Source organism: Pseudophryne corroboree, chromosome 3 (genome assembly GCF_028390025.1).
Source record: "Pseudophryne corroboree isolate aPseCor3 chromosome 3, aPseCor3.hap2, whole genome shotgun sequence".
Taxonomy (NCBI): domain Eukaryota; kingdom Metazoa; phylum Chordata; class Amphibia; order Anura; family Myobatrachidae; genus Pseudophryne; species Pseudophryne corroboree.
Genome location: NC_086446.1, coordinates 545,398,961 through 545,407,441, shown reverse-complemented (window position 1 = coordinate 545,407,441; position 8,481 = coordinate 545,398,961). Strand labels below are relative to the sequence as shown.

Here is an 8,481-nt window from a genome sequence, read left to right as displayed (position 1 = left end):
ACTTCTGCTCCTGGGAACCGGCCACGGCCGTGATCGTTTACCTTTTCCCTTTCCTCTCGTAGCAACGAAGGAAGACCCTCGGCCCCTTCTGTATTTATTGGGCCGAAAGGACTGCATCTGATAGTGGTGTGCTTTCTTTTGTGGTGCAGGCACATAAGGTAAAAATTATGACTTACCCGCGGTAGCCGTAGATACCAAATCAGCGAGGCCGTCACCAAACAACACACCACCCCTATACGGTAGAGACTCCATAGCTTTCTTAGAGTCAGCATCAGCATTCCATTGATGAATCCACAATGCTCTCCTAGCTGAGACTGCCATGGCATTGGCCCGTGATCCCAAGAGGCCAATATCTCTCGCAGCTTCCTTTAGGTAGACTGCAGCGTCCCTGATATGACCTAGTGTCAAAAGAATGCTATCCCTATCTAGGGTATCCATTTCAGATGACAAGTTATCTGCCCATTTTTCGATAGCATTACTCACCCACGCAGACGCAATGGCTGGTCTGAGTAGCGTACCTATGGTGACATAAATGGATTTCAATGTATTTTCCTGCCTATGATCCGCAGGATCCTTTAGGGCTGCCGTGTCAGGGGACAGAAGAGCTACCTTTTTGGACAGCCGTGACAGAGCTTTGTCCACAATGGGGGGTGACTCCCATTTTTCCCTATCCCTAGAGGGAAACGGATACGCCACTACAATCCTTTTGGGAATCTGAAACTTTTTGTCAGGACTTTCCCAAACCTTTTCACAAAGCGTGTTCAGTTCATGAGAGGGAGGAAACGTTACCACGGGTTTCTTTCCTTTAAACATACAGACCCTAGTATCAGGAACAGTAGGGTCCTCAGTGATATGTAATACATCTTTTATAGCCATAATCATGTACTGAATGCTCTTTGCCAGTTTTGGATCTAATCTGGCATCACTATAGTCGACACTTCAGTCAGTGCCCGTGTCGGTATCCGTGTCTGTCAGCTGGGCAAATTAACGTTTTTGTGACCCCGAGGGAGTCTGGACTTGAAACAACACATCCTCTACGGATTTCTTCCAAGCCTGGTTCTGAGACTCAGATTTATCCAATCTTTTATTTATCAGAGCCACATTTGCACTCAAAGCACTCAAAACATTCACCCAATCATGTGTCGGCGGTGACAACAGGGTCACTCCCACAGCTGTTTGTTTCCCTAACATAGTCTCCTCCTGGGAAGAGCACTCCGCCTCAGACATGCCGACACACGTGCACCCACCACACGCAGATACACTGGGCCTATAGGGGACAGACCCACAGTAAAACCTGTCAGAGAGACACAGAGGGAGATATTGCCAGCTCACACCCCAGCGCCCAAACCCGGTCTGAACACTACAGAAAATGTCCCAGACCTGCAGCACTTTTATAAATTACATACAATGCACCAAAATCACTGTGCCCCCCCCCCCCCGTTTTGCACCCTGTTACTTGTACAGCAGTGTGAGGAAGGACCAGCGTCTCTGCAGCCTGTGCAGATAAAATGGCGCCGGGCTGTGTGCTGTGAGGTCTAAGCCCCGCCCCGTAATGGCGCGCTTCAGACCCGCTCTTTTTTTAAAACTTTTTTATATTGGCGGGGGTCCGGACAGTGCCCTGGCACTATGTCCGCTCTTGCCTGTCAGTTATTTTGAGGTTAAAATGCTGCCCAGTGTGCCCCCCCGCGCCCTGCACCCTGTAGTGCCTCTGAGTGTGGGAGCATGGCGCGCAGCGCGGTCGCTGTGCGGTACCTCAAAGCCATCACTGAAGTCTTCTGATCTTCTTCTACTCACCTGTCTTCTGACTTCTGGCTCTGCAAGGGGGGTGACGGCGGGCTCTGGGAACGAGCATCTAGGCGTACCTAGCGATCAGACCCTCAGGAGCTAATGGTGTCCTGTAGCCAAAGAAGCAGAGCCTTTAAACTCACAGAAGTAGGTCTGACTTCTCTCTCCTAAGTACCACGAAGCAGGGAGTCTGTTGCCAGCAGTGCTCCCTGAAAATAAAAAACCTAACATAAAGTATTTTCAGAGAAACTCAGTAGAGCTTCTCAGTGTGCATCCAGTCTGCCTGGGCACAGATTCTAAACTGGAGTCTGGAGGAGGGGCATAGAGAGGGGAGCCAGTTCACACCCCTTTGAAAGTCTTAAAGTGCCCATGTCTCCTGTGGATCCCGTCTATACCCCATGGTTCTTGTTGTGACCCCAGCATCCTCTAGGACAGTGGTGGCCAACGCGTGGCTCTTGAGCCACATGCGGCTCTTTCTTTATTCAAATGTGGCTCCCAACACTCTAAGGGGTACATTTACTAAGCAGTGATAAGAGCTGAGAAGTGAGCCAGTGGAGAAGTTGCCCATGGCAACCAATCAGCACTGAAGTAACATCTATAACTTGCATACTATAAAATGTTACAGAGCTGCTGATTGGTTGATGGGGAAATTTCTCCACTGGCTCACTTCTCCTCTCTTATCACTGTTTAGTAAATGTTCCCCAAAGTCACGTGACCACAAGAGATCTGTAAACCGCTGCACTCCAGCCAGACATGCAGCAGCACTACGTAGACTGAGAACTGAGGGAGCTAAATACACATGGGGGAGCTGGCTGGAGTGACACAGGCGGGTGCTGGCTGGAGTGACACATGGGGGAACTGAAGTGTATTATGTGAATCTGGTTTTTCAATATATTTTCTGCGGATCTGGCTTTTTAAATTATTTGATGTAGAAGTGGCTTTTTCATTGTATTTTATGTTGGATCTGGCTTTTTCAATGTATTTTATACCGGGGCGTGGCCTAGCAGGCACAAGGTCACACCCCATTTTTGCAAGTGCGCCTTCGGCTCGAAGTCGGCTCTTTGATGTACCTAACAACATTTTTTGGCTCTTTGTCTCTGACTGGTTGGCCACCCCTGCTCTAGGACGTATGAGAAAACTTGTTGAGTGTCCTCATATACAGAATAGTTCAAACAGCTCCTGATGATCTTATGGCAGGGAATAGTCTGAAATTAAAAACCTTGTTTAGTAGAGTCTTATACATACTTACCGACTTCTGGGCTGCTCTCTCCGGGAGAGAGCAGCCCGTCGGCTCAGCAGGGGGGGCTGGCAGTCAGGTGACGCACAAGGGGGGCGGAACGGGGGCGGGGTGGCGGGGGGGGGGGTGGCGGAGGCGGGCCGGGGCGTTGCTTCTGGATCGCGTCATTTAAGCCACGCCCCCGCTGTGTAATGCCGCGATTACCGGCATTATACAGCAGGGGGCGTGGTTACGATGACGCGATTCAACAAGAATCGCGTCATCGCCTGCCCGGACCGCCCACTTTACTCGTTAAGTGGGCGGCGGGCAGGGGGTGACCCTCGTAAATCGGGAGACTTGCCTGCTCTTCCGGGGGGGCCGGGAGGGTCACCCGTTTTTCGGGAGCCTCCCGGCCATTCCGGGAGGGTAGGCAAGTATGGTCTTATATCTGATTGCTACTTTCAATTTAGTGGCAATCTCGCTGAAATGTTGCCAGTTCCATAACATTGGAACCTACTACATAACCTCCAGGCAGGGGCGGATTGGCTATAGGGCTCACCAGGAAGATTGCTGGTAGGCCGACGTGTCTGTGGGAACTGTTTTGTGTGTTGCCATGTGCCTTCCCCCACATGACAGACAGCCCACCTCACTCAGTACACTGCATTGTCCCCATTAATTGTTATATCATCTCTGCAGTACAGCAACTCTGCCATCCAGTGATGCTGCCATGGCTACACGATATGTTATACCTCTTGTACTGCCCATGTTGGGGTACTTATACACATATTTTACAGGGCCACTTTTGGTTTCCAATCTACCCTAGTCTGCAGCAAAAGGTGCAAGGAAGGCCGCATTTCTGTACAATCAGACCCTATTAGGAGATCCCGCCCCCCTCAACAGACCCCACCCCATTATCAGACCGCACCCCTGTTAAGGCTGCTTCCATAAATTTCCCAGGCTGGTTTTCCATCCTAATCCGCCCCTGCCTCCAGTAGACTAATTTGTCTCCAACTATAAAGTCTGCTTCCATTATCCATATTAAACATTCTAGGTATTTTTAAAATCAATCTAGATTCACTACTAGGAGTCTTCTCCAGCCCCTATAGAATCCAGACCCTCCAACATGAGCCGCCCCACTAGGTACAAAATGCTCTGTTCCTGGACTTTCCTCTTAATTTATGATTTCCATCACCTGTGTTGAACTAGTTAAATGATAAAAAAGCTGTTTCTTCACAGGTGATGGCAATAATAAATTAAGAGGGAAGTCCAGAAACAGAGCATTTTGTACCTAGTGGGGCGGGTCATGTTGGAGGGTATGTAGAATCCCCTTCTAACTGGTAAAAAGTATTCTCTACAGCAATACTTTTATGGGATCTTGCACTGAGAACTCCTTATTAAGCATAGAGATCCTAATTAGTAACAAAAATATTCTTTCATTCAAGCTATCAATTCTTTAAACTGCAGTGGGGATTGACGCCTCCCCTTTAGTCTCAGTACAGCATGTTGGACAACAGACACGTTCACATTTAGCATTAATAGGTTTGGGGGGGGAATTCAATTACTTTGGAAAGGAGGGTGATAGAGTCTGCACAGGATCTCTCAATCTGAAAACTTGCTAATTTAATTAATATAGGATAAACCTATAGCTATAACGTTAACCAACATTTGGCCATGAGTAATTGAATAATTAATATCTGGCACTAGGTTGGCGGTGCTCCCAGAGGTAGTTCAGTAAACTAGTATAAGGAAAATGTATGGTTCCTGTGTAGTACAGGAGCCAAAGAAGAAAAGAAGAAAGACTACAAGTCTCTTCTGGGGCACACTTTTGTTGTGAAATGTGTAATATTGTGGTATTTAAAATATAACTTTTATTAGTATTCCTCAAAAATAAGGGGCTATAAGGCAAAAAGGAACTGAAAAATGATTAGGATACTTTCAATTTATCGAAAGGTTAATCTATCCGATTTAAGCATAGTTGATTGTATAAGGTGATACAAATCAAACTGACTGGCTCCGTTTGGCGAAAATGTATATAGATCTCTCTGATGTTAGAAGAACTACAATTAAAGTATGAACAATGTATAGGTTATCTTCTTCCGAAAAAATGAAATGTACTTATAATAAAAAATACCAATGACAATATACCGGAAGAGAGGGGTATTTCTCTATCTAACAAGCCGGGCTCCACTCTGATAATTGGTGAGAATCTGCTTCCACAATCTGAAGTTGATATAGTGAGTAATAACAATACCTTGGCTCCGGGTCTTATGTTCTAAGTTAGGATATAAATACCTGCAGTACCAAGTATTCTCTGGTGGTCTCCCAACCAGGTACTGACCTGGCCCACAGTGCTTGGCTTCCAAGATCAGACGAGGTTGGGCATACTTAGTGTGGTTTGACCGCAGGTGAATATATCCTGCTTTATGATGCCCGGAACCAAGTATTAAGTACTGAAAGATCCCAAATTTTAGGTGAAATACTTGGGAGCTCTTTAAATCCAGACAATAGTAGCACCAAAATATGTATTAATAATGAAGGTAACAAATTGAGGATGAGTCCTGGACCAGAGTGCGGCTTACTAACAAGCCTGATGCAGTCCCATTGTTGCCATGTTTCACATGTATTTCAGGTCAATATAATGTACATAAGTGAAAAGTCACATCAGTATCTGAGAAACTTATAGTAACAAAAAAAAAGGCACTCCGTGAACAAGCTCCCCGAGCGAAACGTATGCCGTCACTTCCGGTTCCGGTTTCCGAACTTCCGGTCGGCGGACCGCGGACACCGGCGTCTCTCTGCTGGACTCACCCTCCATCATGGACTTCTAGCGGCGGTCTCCACTGACCAAGGGGGGTATTTCACCCCTCCACCTAACAGTAGGATATATTCTTTCTGTCTGATGCACCATCGGATTTAATACTTCCGCAAAATTGCATATTTTTTTGTTACTATAAGTTTCTCAGATACTGATGTGACTTTTCACTTATGTACATTATATTGACCTGAAATACATGTGAAACATGGCAACAATGGGACTGCATCAGGCTTGTTAGTAAGCCGCACTCTGGTCCAGGACTCATCCTCAATTTGTTACCTTCATTATTAATACATATTTTGGTGCTACTATTGTCTGGATTTAAAGAGCTCCCAAGTATTTCACCTAAAATTTGGGATCTTTCAGTACTTAATACTTGGTTCCGGGCATCATAAAGCAGGATATATTCACCTGCGGTCAAACCACACTAAGTATGCCCAACCTCGTCTGATCTTGGAAGCCAAGCACTGTGGGCCAGGTCAGTACCTGGTTGGGAGACCACCAGAGAATACTTGGTACTGCAGGTATTTATATCCTAACTTAGAACATAAGACCCGGAGCCAAGGTATTGTTATTACTCACTATATCAACTTCAGATTGTGGAAGCAGATTCTCACCAATTATCAGGGTGGAGCCCGGCTTGTTAGATAGAGAAATACCCCTCTCTTCCGGTATATTGTCATTGGTATTTTTTATCATAAGTACATTTCATTTTTTCGGAAGAAGATAACCTATACATTGTTCATACTTTAATTGTAGTTCTTCTAACATCAGAGAGATCTATATACATTTTCGCCAAACGGAGCCAGTCAGTTTGATTTGTATCACCTTATACAATCAACTATGCTTAAATCGGATAGATTAACCTTTCGATAAATTGAAAGTATCCTTATCATTTTTCAGTTCCTTTTTGCCTTATAGCCCCTTATTTTTGAGGAATACTAATAAAAGTTATATTTTAAATACCACAATATTACACATTTCACAACAAAAGTGTGCCCCAGAAGAGACTTGTAGTCTTTCTTCTTTTCTTCTTTGGCTTCTGTACTATACAGGAACCATACATTTTCCTTATACTGGGGAATTCAATTAGCCGCAATAATTTACCGTGGGCTAATTGAAGCAAAGGGGATATAGAAACGGTCTGCAAATCTTCTGACTGTTAAGGTCCATACACACTTAACGATATAATGAGCGACGTCGCTCATTTTCCCCCTCCTTGAGCGACGTCGCTCATTTTATCGTTAAGTGTGTATGCCGCCAGCGACGACCGATGCGCGGCCCCGCGGGGCGGCAACGATCGTCGCTGTCGGTAGGGCATGCATGAAGGATGTGGACTGTCGTCCACGACCTTCATGCAGGGCTGGCGGGGGCGTGACGTCACTGAGCGATATGAGGTGTCATATCGCTCAGTGCGTACAGGCGGCCGCCGACCGGCCGGCCCGGGAGGGGGAAACGTTAGACGATGTCGCTCACAGAGCGACATCGTCTAATGTGTATGGGCCTTAACCCATACACTAGCATGTTGAAAAACCTGATTTAACAAACCCAAACATTACAGTTTTATTTATTTATTTACACAATCATCTGCAAAACGCCTTAACACAATAGATCTACAGGAGGTACTAATTATTCCTGAGGATACCTTAAACACATACAGGGTTCCACGGGGGCAGATATTGGGAAACACTGCTCTAGACTGACATACAGTATAAACTCACTTTTGAAAATAAACGGTCATGTTTTGATGAGGCTGAAGTTAGCTCCTTTTTCAGCCAGCTTCTCAAACCCCTATCAGACTGACAAGAGCCGGATTGCACCCGGGAATGTGTACACGGGTGCTTCCCAGGTGCGACCTGGCTTGAGACCCCTTCAGACTTGCGGCCCGACCCGGCATATTGCCGGGTTGGTGACGTCACCACTGACGCTACCGGAGGCTGTGCTTGGAGATAAGCATCTTCAAGCACAGCCTCCTCCTATGCAGAGAACGGGTGACGGGTCGCCTTGACCCGGCATGCCCATTCACACTGCACCGCATCCCGGGACCATCCCGGATTCAACCCTGGTCGAGCACACTGAGCAATTTCCCGGGTTGATGCGCGTTCATGTGCAATAACCCGGGAAATTTTTGTCAGTCCTAAAGGGGTATTATTCACTTCTTATTCATGCTCCATCTTCTTATTCACTTCTTGTTCGAGCTCCAGTTTCTTGTTCAGAACATGTTGTATTAAAACAATTAAATCAAGATGGATCACTCAATTTTGTATAAACAAAAATGCATATTCCTTACAAAAATTTCAATTGTTTTTATCCTGGCCCAACAAGCTTTTGGGTATGAATTATGCTGGCAAAGTGGGTACAAATACCATATTTTACCATTTTGAATAAGTAACTGTAGTTTTGCAAGGGTTAAATAATCTTGGGCCACAAACTTGACACCTAAAACCCACAGATGGTGGTCACTTACATATGACCCACTTTTGAATGGCCTAAAGGTGCATACACACAGTGAGATTTTGACTATGGCCGATTTTGACTATGCGATTTCACTTGAACTCCCTGGAGCCCAGAACCACTGATATTGACTGTACGCACGGTGCGATTTTGACTATATGCAATTAGATTGTACACTTTCTAGTCAAAATTGCCTTGCCTGCACAGCCTA

At 45.8% G+C, this 8,481-nt stretch overlaps 2 pseudogenes; one reads left to right on the top strand and one right to left on the bottom strand.

Annotated features, from left to right (window-relative positions):
• Window positions 1-5,290: 5,290 nt before the first annotated feature.
• Window positions 5,291-5,408, bottom strand: LOC134898433 (5S ribosomal RNA; annotated as a pseudogene).
• An 817-nt stretch (window positions 5,409-6,225) lies between these two features.
• On the top strand, window positions 6,226-6,343 carry LOC134898431 (5S ribosomal RNA; annotated as a pseudogene).
• Window positions 6,344-8,481: the final 2,138 nt, after the last annotated feature.